The 20760-nt window shown below is 36.1% G+C and overlaps 1 protein-coding gene across 1 annotated transcript in view; it reads left to right on the top strand.

The window, feature by feature from the left end:
• The window catches only part of GRM3 (glutamate metabotropic receptor 3), a 250391-nt gene that overhangs the window by 162791 nt on the left and 66840 nt on the right, over nt 1–20760 (top strand). The gene's annotated exons all lie outside the window — the stretch shown is intronic.

The following is a 20760-nucleotide window of genomic DNA, read 5'->3' as shown; positions in this document are numbered from 1 at the left end:
CACATAGATTCGGGCTACAGTATGTTTTCTAGCTTTCTTGTTAGATGAAGGATCTACATCTGGGTGCTACAGGCATTTAATCTTTAAGAGAATCAGGAACTCTAAAGAACACAAACTTACAAGTCTTCCTTATGAATGTTTTGATAAAAAAAATAATCTTACTAGTTACACAGTAGATAAGAGAAACAGTCTCTGTTTTCCCAAAGCCTAATTAGGAGAAATGAGAGAGAAATTCAGATTATGGTAATTTCTAGGCCTTTGCATTTATTTATCTATTTATTGCTTTACAAAAACATTTTCATATTCATATTAAGAATTGTGGCATTTCAAAAATCATGTTATGAAATTGGGCATTGCTCTGGAAACACTAGTATAAACAGATTGAAGATTGATGTAAGTCATCATGATATAGTAGTGAACGTGCAAAGTTTTCCAAGTGCCTTTTGCTGCCTCTTTATTTCTAAATACAGTCAAAGGTCTAAATATAGCATCAAATTTTCATGCATTGCTAGCATACAAACAAATCAAGAACCTTTAGGTTTGCATTCTCTATTGAGGTACATATGAACTCATCATAACATAGCAACCAATATAATCATCACAAAAACATTCGGATGCCAAAAATATTTCAGTGATTTGCCTAAAGTGCTAATAATCTCCCATAATACTTGGCCATCACTGTAGTTTGCACGGTCTGTTTCAATTGATTTATAGTCAAGGCATAAAAGTTTGCAGGCTCTAGTCATAATATCATCAGAACAAATGGCAGTTTTCACAGCTACCTTATAGATGATCACTCAGTAGCAAATGGCCTGAAAAAATCATGCCAGAAGTACTCAGGGAAGAAACCATGACAGCTGGTTCTTATTCCATAATTTTTAACCCCTAAGATAGCCTTGAAAATAAGCACAAAAATTAATTAGCTTGCATTTTTCACTATTTTTCATTACATCCAGAGAGAGTGAAGTGCTATGTAAATGAATATGCCTGTATCCCTGCCTGTTCAACTCGTAGATATTAACTCTTCCCATAAGAATGAATATTGGACATAATAAGGATAAAGCCCTTCTTGTAACCTGTATTACTGCAGGTTTATTCCCTATAGAAATTACTAAACACAAAAATAAGAGTAAAAAGACCTTTATCTAAAAATCTCAAGTCAGTACCCTTTGACATTTCCAAAAGCAACAGATGGACAACTGATTCAGTAAAAAAAAAAAAATTAAATGCAAATGAACTCTCAAGTATCTATAAATAGTATCCACATTCACTTAATTCTTAAAGATGAATAAGATATTTCAACACACACATTTTTTTCAGACTATCCTTGGGTTAATCATTTATCTTTATTCACCACATGTATTATTGTAACTTCATTATTCTGGTTCATTCCTTACTCCTTAGTATGCAAATATATCCATCACCAACAGCTAATATAAAGAGAACTTTTTAATTTCAGAATTCTTGCAAGCTGTTTTATGTAACCAAAATATTTTCCTTCATTTCACTGACTGCTCAAGATTTAAATGGCAAAGAGAAGTGAAGAAATAAGGTCATTATCTGAATAAATAAAACAAAAGTATCTTCTTTTTGTCTGCCTTACTCAATTGATGACTTTGATTCTAAAATTTGGTTTGGCATGCAGAGCTGACCACAAAGTGCTATTTTAGCCTTCTCCATTTGTACAACATTACCAATCATTCTCCATATCTAAAGAAAGGAGAAGATGATAAACAGATCTAAACCACAGAAAAGTAGAATTTATATTACCACCAAGAAAATATGCTTAGCAATAAAATAAGACAAGAAAATGCCTTACTACAGGAGGATAGCAATATTCTCTATTACCTAAATATACACACTTAAAAAAATAAAATGAACTTGCTTTGCTATTAAAAAATGAAGTCTATTTTTACCATTTCTGAAAATATGACTATTTTTCTAATTTGAATATTAAGACAATAAACAAATACAAGTTAGTGCTTATCAAACACTTGACTATCTTGCTCAGTTGTATAGAGAAAAGTCTCCTTTAAGTCATTCGATTTCATTCAACACATTTACTCCAAGATTATTCTGAACTAAGATTCTTTGACAGTTCATTAAAAAATTAATTTTTTTCTTTTTTTTCTTACCTTCAAACAGAACCACATAACTTGAACCATCTTGATCTGCCTCACAAATTGAGGGGGAAATAATGGAGGGCACCAAGACCAGTCTTATGAACATTGAGTAGAAATAAAAAATGATCAGACTTAAATACCAAATCCAAAGCCACTACAACAGAATCGATACCCAATCTACAACAAGCTAGACACAGAAGGGACCACTTATACTAGCAGCCCGAGGGGCAAAGGAGGGGGATATGGATTGAATACTGGGAACAGGGGTGGAGGGAGGACAACATTGGTGGTGGGAATGACCCTTATTCAATGTCATTATGTACCTACAATACTACTGTGAATGATCTGTAATCCACTTTGGTCAAAAAAAGTATAAATAAAATAAAAGAAAATATTAATACTTGAGGCCAGAGTGATAGTACAGCAAGTAAAGCATTTGCCTTGCATGTGGCTCACCCAGGTTCAATCCCCAACATTGATATGGTCACCTGAGCCTACCAGAAGTAATTTCTGAGAACAGAGCCAGGAGTAACCCCTGAGCACTGCCATGTGTGGCCCAAAAACAAAAAAGAATTAATACTAAATAGAAAAGAGATAAAATTTTAAGTTTTTAACCATATGGATTAGATACTCCCTAATGTTAACTAATTCCTACTCTAATTTTGGCCTATGTAAGCAAATGTAAACCTATGTAGGCCTATGTAAGTCTATGTTGATAATAGCATGATCTTTACTTTTGTAAAATAGAATTTTCAGACCTATGCCTTGTAAAAATTCCTCTAAACCATGAATTCTCCTGGTACAGGATCTAAATGCTATCTATATCGCTGGGTATATCTTTCTTTTAATAGTTCACATTTGCCTTGCCTTCCATTGAAACTACTTGTCATACTCCCAAGCCTATCTTACCTTAATTTTTGCCTTCCTGCCCTTTGGGGATATTTTCTCCATCTGAAATACTCTAAACTAATTCTGTCTAGAAGAAATGATATTTGTCTTTTAAGATTCACATTATTAGAGACCTACTTTAAGAAGCATTCCTTGAATTTTCCAAACTGAAGTAAAGATCTCTCTTCTTTTTCCCCTAGCATTCTGGCCTTTTTTTTTTTTCATTACACACCACTTAAAATCCACTAAAAAAATCTAGTTAATGCCACTTTCAAAACAGAACTAGAATCTATTTATCATCTTAACTGCCACCTATATGGCTCAAGCTATGAACATCTTAGACTATGTTTCTTTGATAGCCTTCTAATTAATCTTTGCTTTTCCACTTTCAGCTCTGCATTCACAATTTATATTTAATGCAACAACCATTTATACCCTTTAAAAATGTAAATATCATTATTTTTATTGCATGTATTAATGAATTCATCCAGTAATTCTCGATTCATTATTTTTTCAATAAAATAGAATGTATTATTTTCTAAAATTTTGATTTTATTCTTTTTAATTTTGAAGATGCACCCCTTGCTCTGTAAACAGGAATCATTCTTGGTGGTGCTAGGGAGCATATGGATGCCAGGGATTGTACCTGGATTTGCTACATGCAAAGCAAAATCCCTACCAGCTGTACTATTGCTCTGGCCCCATTATTTCTTTTAACAGCAGAGTAGTATTCCAGTAATGTAATCATATACACCACATCTTTATTTACTCATCTACTGATTAATGTTTAAGTTGATTATACAATTTGGTTATTGTTAACTATATAATGATGCTAGAAATAAAGGATATAAAGTTCATTTAAAAATATATTCGGCTGGGTGGTAGCATAGTGGTAGGGCATTTGCCTTGTACACAGCTGACTCAGGACAGACAAAGGTTTGATCCTCGGTATCCTTATATAGTCCCCCAAGCCAGGAGCAATGTCTGAGCACAGAACCAGAAGTAACCCCTGAGTGCCACCAGGTGTGACTCCCCCAAATTTTTTACTTAAAGTACAGTGATTTACAAAATTATTCTTAACTGGGTTTTAGGCATACAATGTTTTAGGACAAATCCCACTATCAACCTCATTCTTTTTCCATCAATGTTCCCAGACTCCATCCGATGCCACCACCCCTTGTCAGGTTTTTAAAGAAATTTTTGGATGTTAAAGTTTCTACTTGGTGATTTCATTGACTCTGGCTTGGATATTTAGTTTTGTTCTTTCTTAACACCACCAGTGCACCTTAGACCCCTTTGCACCTGTCTTTCATTATGTCATATTTGTCTTTCTCTTCTTCCACTCAATTTCTTTCCTTCTTCACACTATATTCTGGGGTCTAGAATATTTTTGACAACTCCCATTTAAACCACTGCTTTTCTTTATGCAGATATTCTAACTATTACATATAAGTGATATCATCCTGTATATATTCTTTTTCTGGCTTACTTTATTTAGCAAAGTATTTTCCAGTTCCACTCATGTTGCAGTGAATTGCATGACTGCATCATTCTTTACAGCTATGCACTATTCCATTGTACTATGGAATATGTACTATTCCTATATATACCACATCTTTATGACCTTTCTGTCTACTGTAGAAAATCTAGGATGATTCCAACTCTTAGCTATTGTACTGAGTGCTGCAATGAACAGCAGTGCACATACGTCCTTTTGGATGAATGTTATTCTGTCCTGGGGATATATACTCAAAACCAACATTGCTGGGTCATGTGGCAGCTCAATACTGAGTTTACTGATTACCCTTTGCACTGCTTTTCTCCATAACTTTGACAATATTATTTCCTTCCTATCTTCATTTTGTAGTCCATTTTCACAGATATGAAATGATTTAATTATTATTATTTTAATTTATTTTTATTTTTATTGTATTTTAATATATACTTAGATTTTTTTGTTTTGTTATTGTTTCTTTGAATCATACCCTACTGTACTCTGCTCAGGGCTTACTCTTGACTCTGTACTCAGGGATCACTGCTGGCAGTGCTCAGGTGGTGCTGGGGATCAACTCTAAGTCTGCTGCATGCCAAGTATGCACCTTTCCTGCTATACTATTTGTCCAGTCCTTAGGAGTTCAAGTCCTTTATCAACCTAGTTAGTACTTCCCAGTGGGCAAGGAAGTTGCTTAATTCTGATCCAATATACAGATGTACTGGATTTGTTTCAGGTTTGGATAGATTTAGATCATGTGAGCAAGAGGAGTGGAATTTGTTGATAGTACAGGGCTGGGACCTGGGTGTTTTCTTTTCTTTTCTTTTTTCTTTTTTTTTTTTTTGTTTTTTGTTTTTTTGTTTTTGAGGACACCCCCAGTGACACTCAGAGGTTACTCCTGGCTCTGCTCTCAGAAATCACTCCTTGCTTGGGGGAATCATAGGGATGCCAAGGGATTGAACCATGGTCCTTCCTAGGTCAGCATCGTGCAAGGCAAACTCCCTACTGTTGCGCCACTGCTTTGGCCCCATGGACCTGGCTATTTTCAAGAAGTACAGTGGGAGTAGGTAGGTCAGTGCCATTAGTTCTATATAAATAAACTATATAAAGGGAGTAGTAGCTGTTAGTAGTAATAGTCCTCTGTATTGGTTAAGAATCAGTTCTTGATCTTTAATCGAGGTGAAGCCACATTTAGTGACACTGTGACTAAGTGGCATAGGCTGAGATTGAATGTTCCAGGATCAAATTTAGACCCTTAACTTACTATAAAAAGTAGCAGGCACTTTTGTCTTTCTAGCAAGCATTTTCCTGATATTCCATTGCTTCCTTTCCTTATATGGAACTAGTGGCACTGACATACCCACTCCCATTGATTTATTTTTCTTAATATGTGATATAGAACTTTTTCTAATGTACCTTTGGACCTGTGCCCTTTTTTGTGAAAATCAGGTCTTTAGCCCATTTTTTCAGTTGAGTGGGACCAATATGCAAGATACAACAAACTAAAACATATAATAATAAAAACTGTGCTTGTTACTTATTTTAAATGTTATTCTTGTGCTTTTTTATCCTTTTAATGATTCTGAGCCACATATATAAAAGCTGAGCCTTACTTAGATTCTAAACCTTAGGATATTTAATATGTTTACATTTTTAGTAAGTTTTTCCATGTGAAAGAAACTTTGTCATAAGAACTCATAAGAAATGACAAAATAAGAGTTGCTTGGTATCATGTCATTTTTCAAAATTATTTTGAAGAATATTCCACATCTTCATTGTGTGTTCAGCTTAAACTTACCAAGCCACAGAGGGAACCATGAAGTAACTAAAAATTTAAGGATTGCAATACTGCTGTCATTTTGTATAACCACAGCAAAGTACAATCTTCTTTACTTTTTATTCTGAGAACAATTCCAAAAGGTAGATTGAATGAAATCATAGAGTTATAAAAGGTCTTCCTCAAAGATAAGCTTGTCTCTGATCATCACTTGACAGTGCTGAAGATTCTAGATGTCTGCATTATTATTTTCATTAAGTAAGGCACATGAAAGTGAACTCAGCTTTCAAGGTGATATGTTAATCCACATACAAAAGAAAAAAAAAGAGGAGCTCCCATTTACTGCCTGAAGGATTTCAAAACATATAATATCAAATAGGCATTTTCTTGGGAGTAGCACTCAGAGTATTCCTCTATATGGTTTGAAAGATGAGCTAATGTGTTTGAGAATAGAGAAACTGAAAATATGATACAACAGGATATTACTCACAGATCACAAAAAAGAGAAAGTGATAAAAACAAACCATCAAGATCTTGACTTTCTCATTTATGCAGAAGATATGTTTAGACATTTTTTACTCAATTATGTAAATTAAAACTAGACAGACAGATTTTTACCCCAGCATCTAGACACCAAACCAGCCTTTAAGAATGGAAGAGAAATTGTTGGGAGTTGCAATTTTCAGGTCTCTTCCTAGATATTTTGTTGAGTTTTTTGTTTTCGTTTTTTCCAATTTTCCTATTCTTCCTAGGCCCTGAGAAAAACCTAGCCTCTTTAGACAAACCATTCCCAAGACAGAGGCCAAATCCCTGTTACTGATGAACTAGTGAATATTTATAATAAGACTAGGTAGGGTACAGAGCTGTGATAGAGTATTTCCTTTTTTCATAAGTTGGTTTTCTGTTGTTGTTTTTATTTCCTTTTTTGGCACTCTCATCTGATATCAGAAACCTGAAGCCTAGTGGAGAGAGTCCAGCGTTGTTACTATGTTTATAATGTTCTCTTTGGTGAGGAACAGAAACAAAACTGGGTAGTTTTGCCTTTTTGGCCTACTCGCCTAAGTGTCTGACTCACCCTGTAATACACAAGGGTCATGCCTACTTGGAACTATAATCTTAGAGCAATCCCAGAAGGGCAGATTTTCTGGGACACTGCACTCCAAGGAATATGCCTGAGTTGGCTTCAACCCAGCAAGGCTCTTCTCTTTAAAAGTACAGGGCTATCCAAAGCACAGCAAGGAAGCCAAAATGGTAATGGCCACATCTTTAGATGAATGGGCTTTGAAGTCCCTGAAAGAGCTAACTGCTCTTGATCTTGCTTCCTCCCCTAGAACATTTGTAGTTCCCATAAAAGAACAGAAACTTGTTCCAACTCTGCTGATCAAAAGCATTTCCAAAATGTAAAGATAAATATCCTGTACTTCTTTCTTCCCTTTTCTCTCTGGTCAGCTTCCTGGGATCACAAGAATAAGATTTAAACCCCCAACTAATGTGGTTAGTTATTTGTTTATGCACTGTGCATCTGTGCTTTCCTATCTTAGAAGTTTGAGAAATGATTCTCATTTTAAGATAACACAGTGGAGAGCAGAGCCACTGGACAACCTCATTTCCTACTTATACCTCTCCCTTCTTCTGCTATTCCTCTGTGTATTATTACTATTATCATATAGCTGACATTGTTACTAGCATTCAATTACCTTGTTGCAGGGCAATGCTCTCTACAAGGCAGAAAAAAAGGTAACTAACTGCAATGGACTAATAAAGAAGTGGATTCTACCATATTGTTGATCAGGAATAAAGAGTATAGTAAAAATTGCATTTCCTCTGTGTTTCCAGATTTTGTAATATTATAGTTCTAGACATGTAATGTGCAAAAGATCAATGGGGATTGAAGAAACTATTCTGACCATTTAAAACTACATTTAAAAATACAAAAGTCACATATTGTTTAAAAATAAGTTTATCCTATTTCCTAACCTTGAGATATCAGATATTACCCCCAAAATCTAATCTTCTAAAGATTCATGATCTCTGAAAATATTATCACTGTTGAATTGAGAAACCATGATGATTTCCCACCATTTCCCTAATATCATTGTGCCCCTACTTAGCTTACTTTTAACACTAGAAGCAAGTGAAGAAATACTTTTCAGTGAATTCAGAGACATATATTTATTCATCAGAAGAACAACCATATACAGGGCAGTTCTCTAAGCCTAGCTTTAACCCTAAAGGGATAGATAATGACCTAAAGAAGAAGGAGACTATCAGAAGTCTTTCTCATGGTCACATTAGTAACACTTCCTACAAGTCTATCTCTGAAAATCAAAGTTGCTGACTTTTTTTCCCCGAAGAATAAGCAGAGAAGTGAATGGCTAAAGAATTCAATGACTGGGCTCCATTTTTCCTGCCTCTGACATTTGATAGTTAATAAGTGTCAGTCTTTTTATGTGAGGTCATTAGAGAAGATTACATAGTCATGATTCACAGTTTTTCTAGGATTCTCTAGCCTTTTACAAGACATTTCACTTGTGACTAGTTTATTTGAGAATTATGATGAAGAATTCAATCTACCATGTAAAAAACCATGTAAGGTTTATTAATTAGAGTTTGATACAATGGTAGAGTGCCAAGAAGTTCCAGCACTGCTTAACATTAATAAAATTCTAATATTTAATTCCTTTTTTTAAAACTATATGTGGGCCTGAGCAATAACACAGCAGTAGGGTGTTTGCCTTGCACTCAGCTGACCCAGGATGGATGGCGATTTGATCCCTAACATCCCATATGGTCCTCCAAGCCAGGAGCAATTTCTGAGCATATAGCCAGAAGTAACCCCTGAGCATCACCGGTGTGGCCCCAAAACAAAACAAAACAAAGCAAAAAAAAAAAGCCATATCAAAAAAAATTCAAAATAGGACAAACAACTGGGTTTAAATTCCCAGTATCACATGGTCCCACAAGCATCAACAGATACAGCCCTTGAGCCATAGCACTAGCAGGTGGCTTGGGTTTCCCTAATACCCAAACCTTTTATTCCTGGATCCTTACATTAAACACTGCCTAGTTGGTTAAGAATCATGGATGAGAAACCTGAACTTCTTGAGAATTGTTTGGGAGACTGCCCACTTCCCTCAAAAAAACAAACAAACAATTTTACAAGCACAGGACATTATATATCACATTTATAATATATCAAATATAAAATTATGGTCATAGAGTAAGATGCCTAGCCAAGTACAATTTGATGTTCTATGACTGATTATCATCAATTTTCCCCATTTAAAAAGTTTTTTTCCAGTTGCATTAAGATATCATAGACATATAATTATCTAAGTATCCCACATATTGATCTAAAACACGTAACAGAGAAAACAAAGCAATTACTACAGCGCTAGCTAATACATCCTGTAACATAATTACCATTACTGTTTTTGTGGTAAGAATATTTAAGAACAACTCTCTTAGAAATTTTCAATTGTAAAGTATAGTTAAGTACCATGACATTTATTAAATCCCAGAAGTTATTCACTTTATAACAAGACGTATTTACTCTGTGACCAACATCATATCACTTCCATTCTCGCTAGCTTCATATAATCACCATAATAATTTATTTTTGATGGGTTCAGCTTCTTTCAACTTTTATGTGATAGGCAGCATTTTTCTTTAATTTTTTGAATTTCTATTCTTAACATAATGACCCTAATGAGTTTCCAAGTTACTGAAAAGGGTAGTATTTTCTTGAATACATCCATTATATTAATAACACATTAAAAATACATATTTTTATTTTATTTGCATATATATCCAGAAGTAGAGTTTCAGGGAAATCCTTATTTTTATATTTCATATTTCTATATTTACATTCTGGAAGAAACTCTACAATTTTCATAAATTATTACCAGTTTATACTCACCTAATAGTATACAATGATACCTACTCCACATCTCCATCAATACTGATAATTGTTGCTTTCTTTTTTTTTTAATAATTTTTATTTTGACCAAACTGGATTACAAATCATTCACATGTTAGGTACATAGTGACGTTGATTCTGGGGCATTCCCACCACAATGTTGTCCTCCCTCCAACCCTGTTCCCAGTATGCATCTTTTGCTCCCCAAGCTGCCATTATAAGTGGTGCCTTCTGTGACTAGCTTGTTGTAGATTGGGTATTGATTCTGTTGTAGTTGGTTTTAGATTTGGTGTTTAAGCCTGATCATTTTTTATTTCTACTCAATGTTCATACAACTGTTTGGTCTTGGTACCCTCCATTATTCCCCCTCAATTTGTGAGGCAGAATAAAAGGCTCAAGTTATGTGGTTCTGTTATAAGGAAAGAAAAAGGGGGGTAAAAATCAAACAAGCAAAATTAAAAAACCAGGAGTCCTTCTAGAAACTATAAATATCAATTTAAGAGAAGGAAGGGAAAAAGGAAGAAAACATAACAAGAATAAGCACCACAGCAATAAAGACAACAGCCAAACAATAACCACAGTCCCAAGATAAAAAAGTACACACACACAGACACACACACAAGCAACAACAACAATAACAAAAAGAAATTAATTTGTGTTTTTATTTACATAGGCACAGTTAATATTTGGGATATTAGAAGGGGAATTAATTCCCTTGACCTAAGAGATACAGGGTTTCTCCGTCCTTGAAGTATACTGTCATGGGAATGCCTACAGGCTCCATACATGCTCTTTTACTCTCCCTAAGTCCTTTTGTGATGTCTGGAAATTTCCACTCATTTGTGGATGATAAAATCAGGCCTCTGTAACTACAGCTCTTGGTATTTGCACAGGTTATAGGATGGAGCCTAGGATGGAGTCTTTCTTTATTGTTCTAGAAGTTCTCTTCCATCACTGTTGTTTTAATCAGTCTTTTGTAGTTGGTGGTCTTGGTTTTTGCACCAATCCTAGGGCAAAGTCTAGGATACAGTCTTTCCTTATGTTTCCAGAAGTTCTGCTCAGTTGCAATTGTCTCAGTCAGACCTCTATAATTAGATATCTTGGTTGTTGTACAGATCCTAGGTCAAAGCCTAGACTAGAGTCTTATTTATTGGTCCCAGGATAAGTTCTGCCCAGTCATGGTTGTCACAGTCAGTCTTCTATAGATAGCGATTTCGACTTTGCACATATCAAAGGAAAACATGTCTTCTGATTTCATCTTATCATTAGGTGGTGAGGTAAGACAACCTGCTCTTGGACCAAGATGTTCCCATTCCCTCATTGTTAAGATGTCAGATAAAAACTGACACTTGTTGGTGTCAGAGCAGTATTAAGAATGTCCCAGAGGGAGTTTGGTTCCTGGAGCTGTTTTGGAGAACTCTGTTGGTTCTATGTCTGAGATCTAGGGTTTGAGGTTGGACAGTCGCTATCTAATCACATGAAGTCTAAGTTGGGACCATATGACATATGTTCAAAGTGGAAAGTGCCCCTAAAATATAAAATTTATGAGTTCTTATCCCTAGTAGATAAGAGCTTGTTTCTATATGTAAAATTTCCCCATTTTCTAGTATGCCTGTGCAAAAGAAATGGTGCTATATTATATTACTGTTGCATTTGGGGGTGAGAGTGTCAGGCTCCATCATCTCTGTGCCCTGGTTCTGACCTGAGCTTTAATCCTGGGCAGGTCGTTTTCTTGTAGGTTTTTATACCAAGCAGAACCAAAACATGATGTTAAGAAGGAGAAGAAAATGAAAACAAGACTATATATACTTCTTTAAACAAATTTTTATTATTTCCTTTATATATAAAAAATAAATAAAAATGAGTTTAAATATATATAAATATATAATTTATATTAAATATAAATATATATAAAATGAGTTTTAATATATATAAAAGAAATAAATAAAAATGAGTTTAAAGAAGTAATTAAGGGAGCAAAGTGATGCAGAAGAATACCTTACATTTGGAGATAAACAGATTAAGAAATAGTATTATAGAGGTCTTAAACTTATAAAGGAAATATAGACTTCCCCATTGTTTTTTGAGATATTCTTGTAGGGATGGAATCCAGGGCACATTTTCATCACACACCCTGATCTTGTTGAATTTCAGAAATGATTTGTAGCAGAAAGAGCTCGGGTAGAGTTCTTGCACTGGGGGTTCTTCTGGAGCTGAATCTGGTATCAAGCACAGTCCACATTTGGGGGGGGGTGAGAAGGAAGGTCACAGAGCATGAGTCAGCAGGAGTGTTGGTTGTGTTTCTTGCCGGGGGATAAGATGTGGGGCTGAGTGTGTGTCCCTTTGCTTGGGAGCTGGGTAATGGCTTATTGGGGCAGGAGGTTAGTCTTGATACCTAATAGGTTAAGAACTAAATGTAAAGAATGGGATAAGGTGGGATATTGGATTAGGATTAGGGGTGAAGGGATAGTAGAATTTCTGAAGGGGGGAAGAACAGATAGTGTATAGGAAGGGCTATCTATACTACAGGCATGAATTGTTTACAATTTAGGTTTGGCTCTCATAGAGGAGTCCTCTGTGTACTCATGCCCACATAAAGACATACATTAGTGATTTATTCTTAAGGTGTTGTTAGAGGTCTGACCCTAATAGGATGGGTCTGAGCTCTTAAGGACTGATTGAATTAAGATAAATATTTAGCTTAGGTATAGCTTAAGAAAGAGAGGAAGGGAGGCAAAAGATAGAGAGAACTGAAAAATAGGTAAATATAGTAAAAATGAATTTAAAAACATTTAATAAATCAAATAAAAGAGATTGGGTTGGTGCAATTGAATTGAGGAGGAGGAGGAAGAGGAAGAAGAAAGGGGAGAAGTAAAGAGGTAGGGAGAAGAGGGAGAAAGATAAATAAAGGAAATGTTAATTTGCCCAATAGTGTTTGATAAGTAGGTCCTGTAATATAAGTCTGTGGTTCGCAGTTGACTGTTTCAGTGGTCTGAATGGTCATATGTTTTAGGTCCTAACAGAGGACATAAAACAGAGAAAAAGGGTATATTGGGGTGTTTTATCAAGACATTTTCATAATGCGAACTGAATATGGTATCTAGTATAACTGAGCACCAAGGTGTCAAATTAGGGTGACCACCCTTTGTATCCAAGAATCCCTGTAGACAGAGAAGCTGAGAGGTTATTTTATACATAATAAGATTAACACATTGTTAGGAAATACTGCTGCTGGAGTCACTGACTTCCAATCATATTCTTCACCATTATCTGTATATATGCTCCCTAAGACATTATTATAGGCCTTTGTAGTAAAAGGCTGATTACATTCCTGTTCACTAAACTGTTGTTTTCATTGCTACTGGTTTCTTTATGGTATAATGAATAGTCGAGGCTTTGTGTTGTTCCTCTTCTATTTGTTTTTGAACACTTCTCCCCAGTAAATTCTGACTAACAGTGCTTGGAGTTTCTATCCTATTAGACCATTGTATTTGTTCTTAAAATATTACATGTATATATGGTGTATATTCTAAGTATCTCAGAAAAGTGCTATTATTCTGTATTTATCCTTCATCTTCTGGGTTACTTCATTTAATACAATATTTTGTAGATCCATCCATGTTGCTGCAAAATTCATGATTGTATCATTTCTAACTGCTATGTAGTACTTCATAGTGTATAAATATCACATATTCATGATCCACTCATCTGTTACTGGGCATAATAAGTCCTCATAATTTTTTTGTATTGTTTTCTTAGTTTCTATGTTGTTTATTTCTGCTCTGGTTTTTATTATTTCTTGTCGTCTGGTTGTGTTTGGGTTTCTTTGCTGCTGTTTTTCCAGCTCCTTAAGCTGTCCCTTTAAATTGTTGATTTTGTCATTTTTCTTCTTTCCTGACATAGGTCTGTATTGCTATGAGTTTCCCCTAATTACTGTTTTTGCTGTGTCCCACAGATTTTGACAATTTCTCTTCATTATAGTTTGTCTCAAGGAATTTTTTTTTCTTCCTTGAGTTCCTCTTTGATCCAGCTGTTGTTGAGCAGCATGCTGTCTAATCTCCAAGTGTTGGATTTTCTCCATAGTTTCTTTTACAATCTTAATCTCTGTTGCATAGTAATCTGATAGGATGCTTCTAATAATCCTTATATTTGTGACTTTACACAAGTTTTATTTATATCTTAAGGCATGGTCTATTCTGGAGAAGGTTTCATGTGCACTTGAGAATAATGTGTATTCTGCTTTCTGGGGGTAGAGGGCCCTATATGTCTATTAGGCCTAGTTCTTCTAATTTCTCCTTTAGGGCTCTTATTTCTTTGCTAGTTTTATGTCTGGTAGATATGTTCAGTGGTGATAGTGGAGCATTGAAATCTCCTAATACTAAGTAATCTTCCATATGTTTCTTCAGGTTTATGATCAAATACCTTACATATTTTGCTGGCTCTGCATTTGGTACATAACTACTGACCAGAGTTAGTACTTCTTGGTCTATCCTTTTATTCTAAGCCTATGTCTGTCCTGTACTTATATGTGTGTTTTTTGCAGGCAGCAGAGATCCAGTTTTTTTTTTCTAATTCAACTCTCTACTATGTGTCTTTTAATGGGAGAGTTTAGTCCATTGATATTTACATAAATTATTGACAGAGAGAGTTATTGTGCAGTTGTATTTTGTAGGGTGGTTGTTACAATCAGGGGTTTGGATTGTGTAATTTATCTCTGAGTAGATCATTTACAAACAGTTTTGTTTGCACACATAATGCAAGTTCTTTTTTGTCTGAGAATGTTTTTAGTCCTTCCTCCCATCCTTCCTCCCATATGAATGAGAGTAGAGAGAATGGGTAGTGGACTGTAGGTTGGAAGTTTCTCTCACTCAGTCGTTAAAAATGCCATTTCATTGTCTTCTTGCTTGAATTGTTTCAAATAGGATATCTGGTTTGATTCTTATGTTCCTTCCTTTGTACTTGAGGTTTACTTTCTCCCATATTGCTTTAAGGCAGGGGTCTCAAACTCAATTTACCTGGGGGCTGCAGGAGGCAAAGTTTGGGTGAGGCAGCGCCGCATAAGGGATTTCACAAAAAACGTCCTCAAACGTCATTATTAACAGTTTTAATTATTTCTTCTGAACATGAATAGAACATTGAGTGAAGATCATGAACAGTTCTTCTGAACATGGCATCTTTTGCCTATTCCTTGCTGCCAGAGACTTGACACCGCTTCTTCTCACAAATCAGAACCCCATTTGGCTTTAGAGAGGAAGCAGTTGAGACCCTCAGTATGGCTTGAAGATGATCATCATTAAATCTAGACCTGTTTGACTAATTAAAGTTCAATGTGGAGAATAACTTTTCACACAAATATGTGCTCCCAAAAAGGCACATGGTGAGTTTGAACATTCGGGAAAGCTCAGGAAAGCTGGGGGGCAATTCTCTCAAAAATTGCCCATGCATGTCTGCTTTTCCACTAATCTCCCTGAACTTGGCTTTGAGATCAGAGTTGCATTGCAGGTCAATGAGCTCCATTTGAAGCACAGGAGGGGCATCTTGCACATCAAAGGAAAAGGGGTCCACAAAAATTTGGAAAGTGGCTCTGTGCTTTTTGAAGTCTGCAAATCTGTGATCAAATTCCTTCTCTAGCTTAAAAATAGCATCAACATATTTCTCACCACTGAATGGTATGCCTGCGTCCACAAGTTCCTTGCATGCTGGGAAATGGCAAAGGTTTGTCTGAGAGAGCTGGGATTTCCATAACACAAGTTTTGTGGAGAATGTTCTCACGTCATAGGCAGCACTGATAAGCTGCCCTGGGCCTTGGAACATCTTGTTTAGTACATTCAGCTTATGTGTGATGTCAACAAGAAAAGCTAAGTCCATGAGCCATTTGTGATCACTCAACTCAGAAACAGCATTCCCATCCTTCTCCATGAAGGCTTTCACTTCTTCTCTCAACTCAAAAAACTTTTCAGGACATTTCCCCTGACAATCCAACATACCTCGGTGAAATAGAGCACATCTCCATATTCTGACCCCATTTCCTCTAAAAAAGCATGGAACCTCCTGTGCTTTAAGCCCCTAGATCTGATTTGGTTGATGCATTTCACAACAACATACATCACATTATCACACGGCAGGCATTTACTGCAAAGGGCCTGCTGATGGATAATCAGTGAAGAGCAATGGCCTTTTGTACATCCTCCTCTTCAAATTTTTTTGAACAAGTGCCACCAGTCCATTTTTCATCCCTGTCATCAATGATTCTCGATCGGTTATTATTCCAACAAACTCTTCCATGGCAAACCTGCATTCTCAATGGCATCACAGAGATGCCAAAATATCTCATTAGCAGTGGTCTGGCCATGCATTGGAATTCTTGTGAGCAGTTCCTCTGTCAATTCAAAATTGCAATCAACACCACAGACATAAATTGTGAGTTGCACAGTGTCTCTTATAACTGTGCCCTTGTCAAGAGCAACTGAGTATGCATCAAAACATTTGGCTTTCTCACACAGTTGATGATGTCACTTGACATATCAGAAATGCGCTCTGCCACAGTGTTGGCAGAAAGCCTGATTTTGCTAAACTGACCTTTCTTTTCCAGACAGAAAAAGCCTGTAACATGCATTTTTTTTTAACAAACTCTCTGTGAATGGTTTCCCTGCCTTAGCATCTCACAATCATGTAACTAGCTTCGACTGATGCAGCATTCTCTTTGGTTGCTTTCTTGAAGAAATCTTGTTGCCTCATTAGACATGCTTTAAGACTGGCAACTCGCTTGGCTCTTTCATTTCCTTGATATTTTGCACATTCCTCAGCATGTTTAGTTAAATAATGGCGTTTCAAGTTGTATTCCTTGTGCACTGCAACTTTCTCTGAGCAAATAAGACATGTGGGGATGCCCCTGTGCTCAACAAAGAAAAACTGCGTCTCCCACTCTTACTGAAATTGTCTGTGCTCGTCATCAATCTTTCTCTTCACTGCAGGCTTCAATTGATGAAGTCATGATGAAGGTATGACAAAATCTAATTCTGTAATAAACTTCTCTCCCTTCTCTCCCTTAGGCCTCCTATAATGCAAGAGACAGCGGGCAGGAGCAGCGGAAACAACGTCTGCACTAGGCGCAAAGTATTTGCGATTATTCGCTTACCAAATATTAGCAATAAAAAATTGCATTAGTAAGAAAAAAATCGCATTAAACATTTGCATACCCCAAACAGAACTGCTCGAGGTATGCAAATGTTTAATACGATTTTTTTCTTACTAATGCAATTTTTATTGCGATTATTCAGTAAGCGAATAATAGTGAATACTGTGATATTTGAAGGCCAGCCGCGGGCCATAAAATGTACGGAGGGTTGCAAATGGCCTGCGGGCCGCGAGTTTGAGACCCCTGCTTTAAGGAGTTCCTCTTCCTCTTTGATTTTTGCCTTTTATATGCCTTGGTGTTGGTTTATTAGGGTCTATTTCATTAGGGACTCTTTTCACCTCCTGGATTTATACCAGAGCATCTTTTCAGAGGGTGGGAACGTTTTCTGCTATGATTTCCTGACCACTTTGTTCTTTTCCTTTCCCTCTTTCCTCCCCTTCTGGTATTATTATAATCCATAGATTACTTCTTTTGTCTTTGTTCATTAAATACCTAACTTTTTCTTCCAATGCTTTAACTTTTATTTCCTTATTGGCTTCTTTGTCATTTTTGCTTTATAGTTTTTCTTTGAGTTCTTCTATGTGATTCTCCAACTCTGTAATTCTACTACTATTGCTTGCTAAGATGTTTTTTATTTTATTTTCTTTAAATCCATTTGTATAGATTCTCTCATCTTCTGTAAAAGTTCTTCTTTGAATTGGTTGATTTGGTCATCTATGGATTTCTTGAACTCACTGGCCAGGGCTTGCATTGCTGCTTTTAGGTCCTCATCTATTGGGCCCATGCGTTTTAGTGGACTTGGAAATTTGCAAGGATTTCTCACCATATTCCTGTTTGTTAGTGTCTTCCTTAGTTTACCCATATATATTTCTTTGCATTTGGTGGTTTGGTTTGGAATGCACTGCCTTCAGATTTCAGCCTTCCTTTTTCACCTGTGGTGTGGGACTGGGTTCCTCTTCTGGAATGTGACTCCAGGTGGGTATGATGGCTGCGGTTGCTGAGTTTTGGCCCCATCCTCAAGACTCCTCCCTCACTTTACCTGCCAGAAGGTGTAGGTTCCCTCCGCCTTGCCCAACCGCAGCAATATTTCCCCTCTCCCTTCACCTGTCAGAAGGTGTGGCGGAAGTCCAGGCTGTGTCAATTTCCCCCTCCCCTCTACCTGTCAGACCATGTGGATCTCCTCCAATCGAACCTGTCCCTGCCCTATGGTGGAGGGCTTCCTAAGCTCTGCCAGTTGGGCCTGGTCAATTTCACCCTCTCTGATCAATTTCACCCTCCCTCTCTACCTGTCAGTCAGCATGGTTCTCCTCTGTTTGTGCCTGTCCCCTTGCTTTCTTTTTAATGATAACCATTATAACAGATCTAAGGTGATATCTCTGTGGTCTTTATTTAAATTTTGTTTTTGATTTCTGATGCTGAGCAATTTTTTGTGTACTCATTGGTCATTTCAGTATCTTCTTTGGAAAAATCTTGACTCAATTCATTTTTAATCAAACTTTGTATTGTTGAACTGTATAATTTATTTATATGTTTTTGAACTTTGCCTCATCAACTAAGTGGTTTGTAAATATTTTCTTTGATTTCATGCTGACTTTTAACTATGTTAAAAGTTTGTTAGCTTCCTTTTCCACATGGAATAATTTTATTTTGACACAGTATCATTGGGGGATACCCATCTATGCTCAAGATTTATTCCTGGTACTGCACCCAGGGTCACTCTGCAAGTCTGGGGATCATATGGATGCCAAAGATTGAACTTAGGTCAACCAGGCCACATGTAAAACAAGCTCTCTCTACCCATTGTATTCTTCCTTTGGTCTTGTAATACCGTTTTTATAGTTCTTCTTTTGTTCACTTTGCTAGTAATATCAAAGGGAAAAAAGGAAACAGCAACATCATTGCTAAGACCATATTAGGGAGTTTACTATCTGTTTTCTTCTCATATCTCATAATATAAGGTCACATATTCGAATCCTAGATCCATTTTGAGTCAAATTTTGTATATGGTAGAGAGATCTAACTTATCTTTCTGTATAAGACTGTATAGTTTTCATGGCCAGAGAGATGGTACAGTTTGCAGTGTGATTCCTTGCATGCAGTCAACCCAAATTCAATCTCTGCCACCTCTATGTTCCCTGAGCACTGCCAGGAGTGATGCCTGAGCATATTGTCAGGGATAAACCCTAGTACTTCCAGGTGTTACTCCCTTCCCCCAAAAAACAATAGACTGTTCAGTTTTACCACTTCCATTTTATTAAACACATTATTTTTTCCACCATTATATTTCTAGGCTCCTTTTCAAAGGAAACATGCATGGATATATTTATAGGTTTTTAATTTTTTACTATCAATCTGTATTCTTTTGTTTGTTTGTTTGTTTTGTTTTGTTTGTTTGGGGTTTTGGGTCACACCCAGCAGCGCACAGGGGTTTCTCCTGGCTCTACACTCAGAAATCGCTCCTGGCAGGCTCAGGGGCTATATGGTATGCCAGATTCGAACCACCGTCCTTCTGCATGCAAGGCAAACGCCTTACTTCTATGCTATCTCTCCAGCCCCTCAATCTGTTCTTATTTGTGCCAATATCATATTGATTTAATGCTATATATCTTTATATATCATTTACTTAGAAATTAGTAAGGGTAAAGACTGACTGTTAATTCTCAAAATTGCTTTGGCTATTGGAACCTTTTGTGAGTACATGCAAATCTTAGGATAGTTTGCTTTAGTACTGTGAAAAATATCATGAGAATTTTGTTAAGAGTTTCATTTAACCTATATATTTCTCTAAACTTTTGTATGGACATTTTAATAATATTAAGTATCCCAATCAAGTATAATGGAATACCTTATTATATTCTTCATTTGTATTTTCTTTAATTTTTCATAAATGATTTATAGTTTTTAGTGTAAAGATATATTATCGCTTATTTAATTAATTTCTAATAATTTTCTTATTTTATAAGACTTAGACTCTAAAATACAGTGGGTAAGGCACTTGGCTTGTGTGGAGCCAAATCGGTTTCAATATCCAACATCCATAAGATCTTCTGAGCTCTGCCTGGAGTGATCACTGCAAAGAACCAAGAGCAAGCTCTTAGCACCATCAGGGTGGCCCAAATATAAAAATACCAAAATTACTTATTTGCTTTATTCTTTATGTGCTATATAGAAATGTGATTTATATGTTTTAAATTTTATTTTATTGAAACTATTGTAATTTACAAAGTCCTTTATAGTTGGGTTTCAGACATACAATGAATCAGAGCCAATCACACCACTTGTGTCTACCTGCCTCCACCAGTATTCTCCAAATATATCCCATACCATCCCTCTGCCCCTAGTCTGACAGAATAACAGAACCGTTTTACATTTAGATTGTTAAAATTTGGGTCTCTTGATTCCATTGTTGTTGCCTTTGGCTTG

Source organism: Suncus etruscus, chromosome 1, assembly GCF_024139225.1.
Source record: "Suncus etruscus isolate mSunEtr1 chromosome 1, mSunEtr1.pri.cur, whole genome shotgun sequence".
Taxonomy (NCBI): Eukaryota; Metazoa; Chordata; class Mammalia; order Eulipotyphla; family Soricidae; genus Suncus; species Suncus etruscus.
The sequence above is the reverse complement of the archived record's forward strand: the minus strand, read 5'-3'. Positions and strand labels throughout refer to the sequence as shown.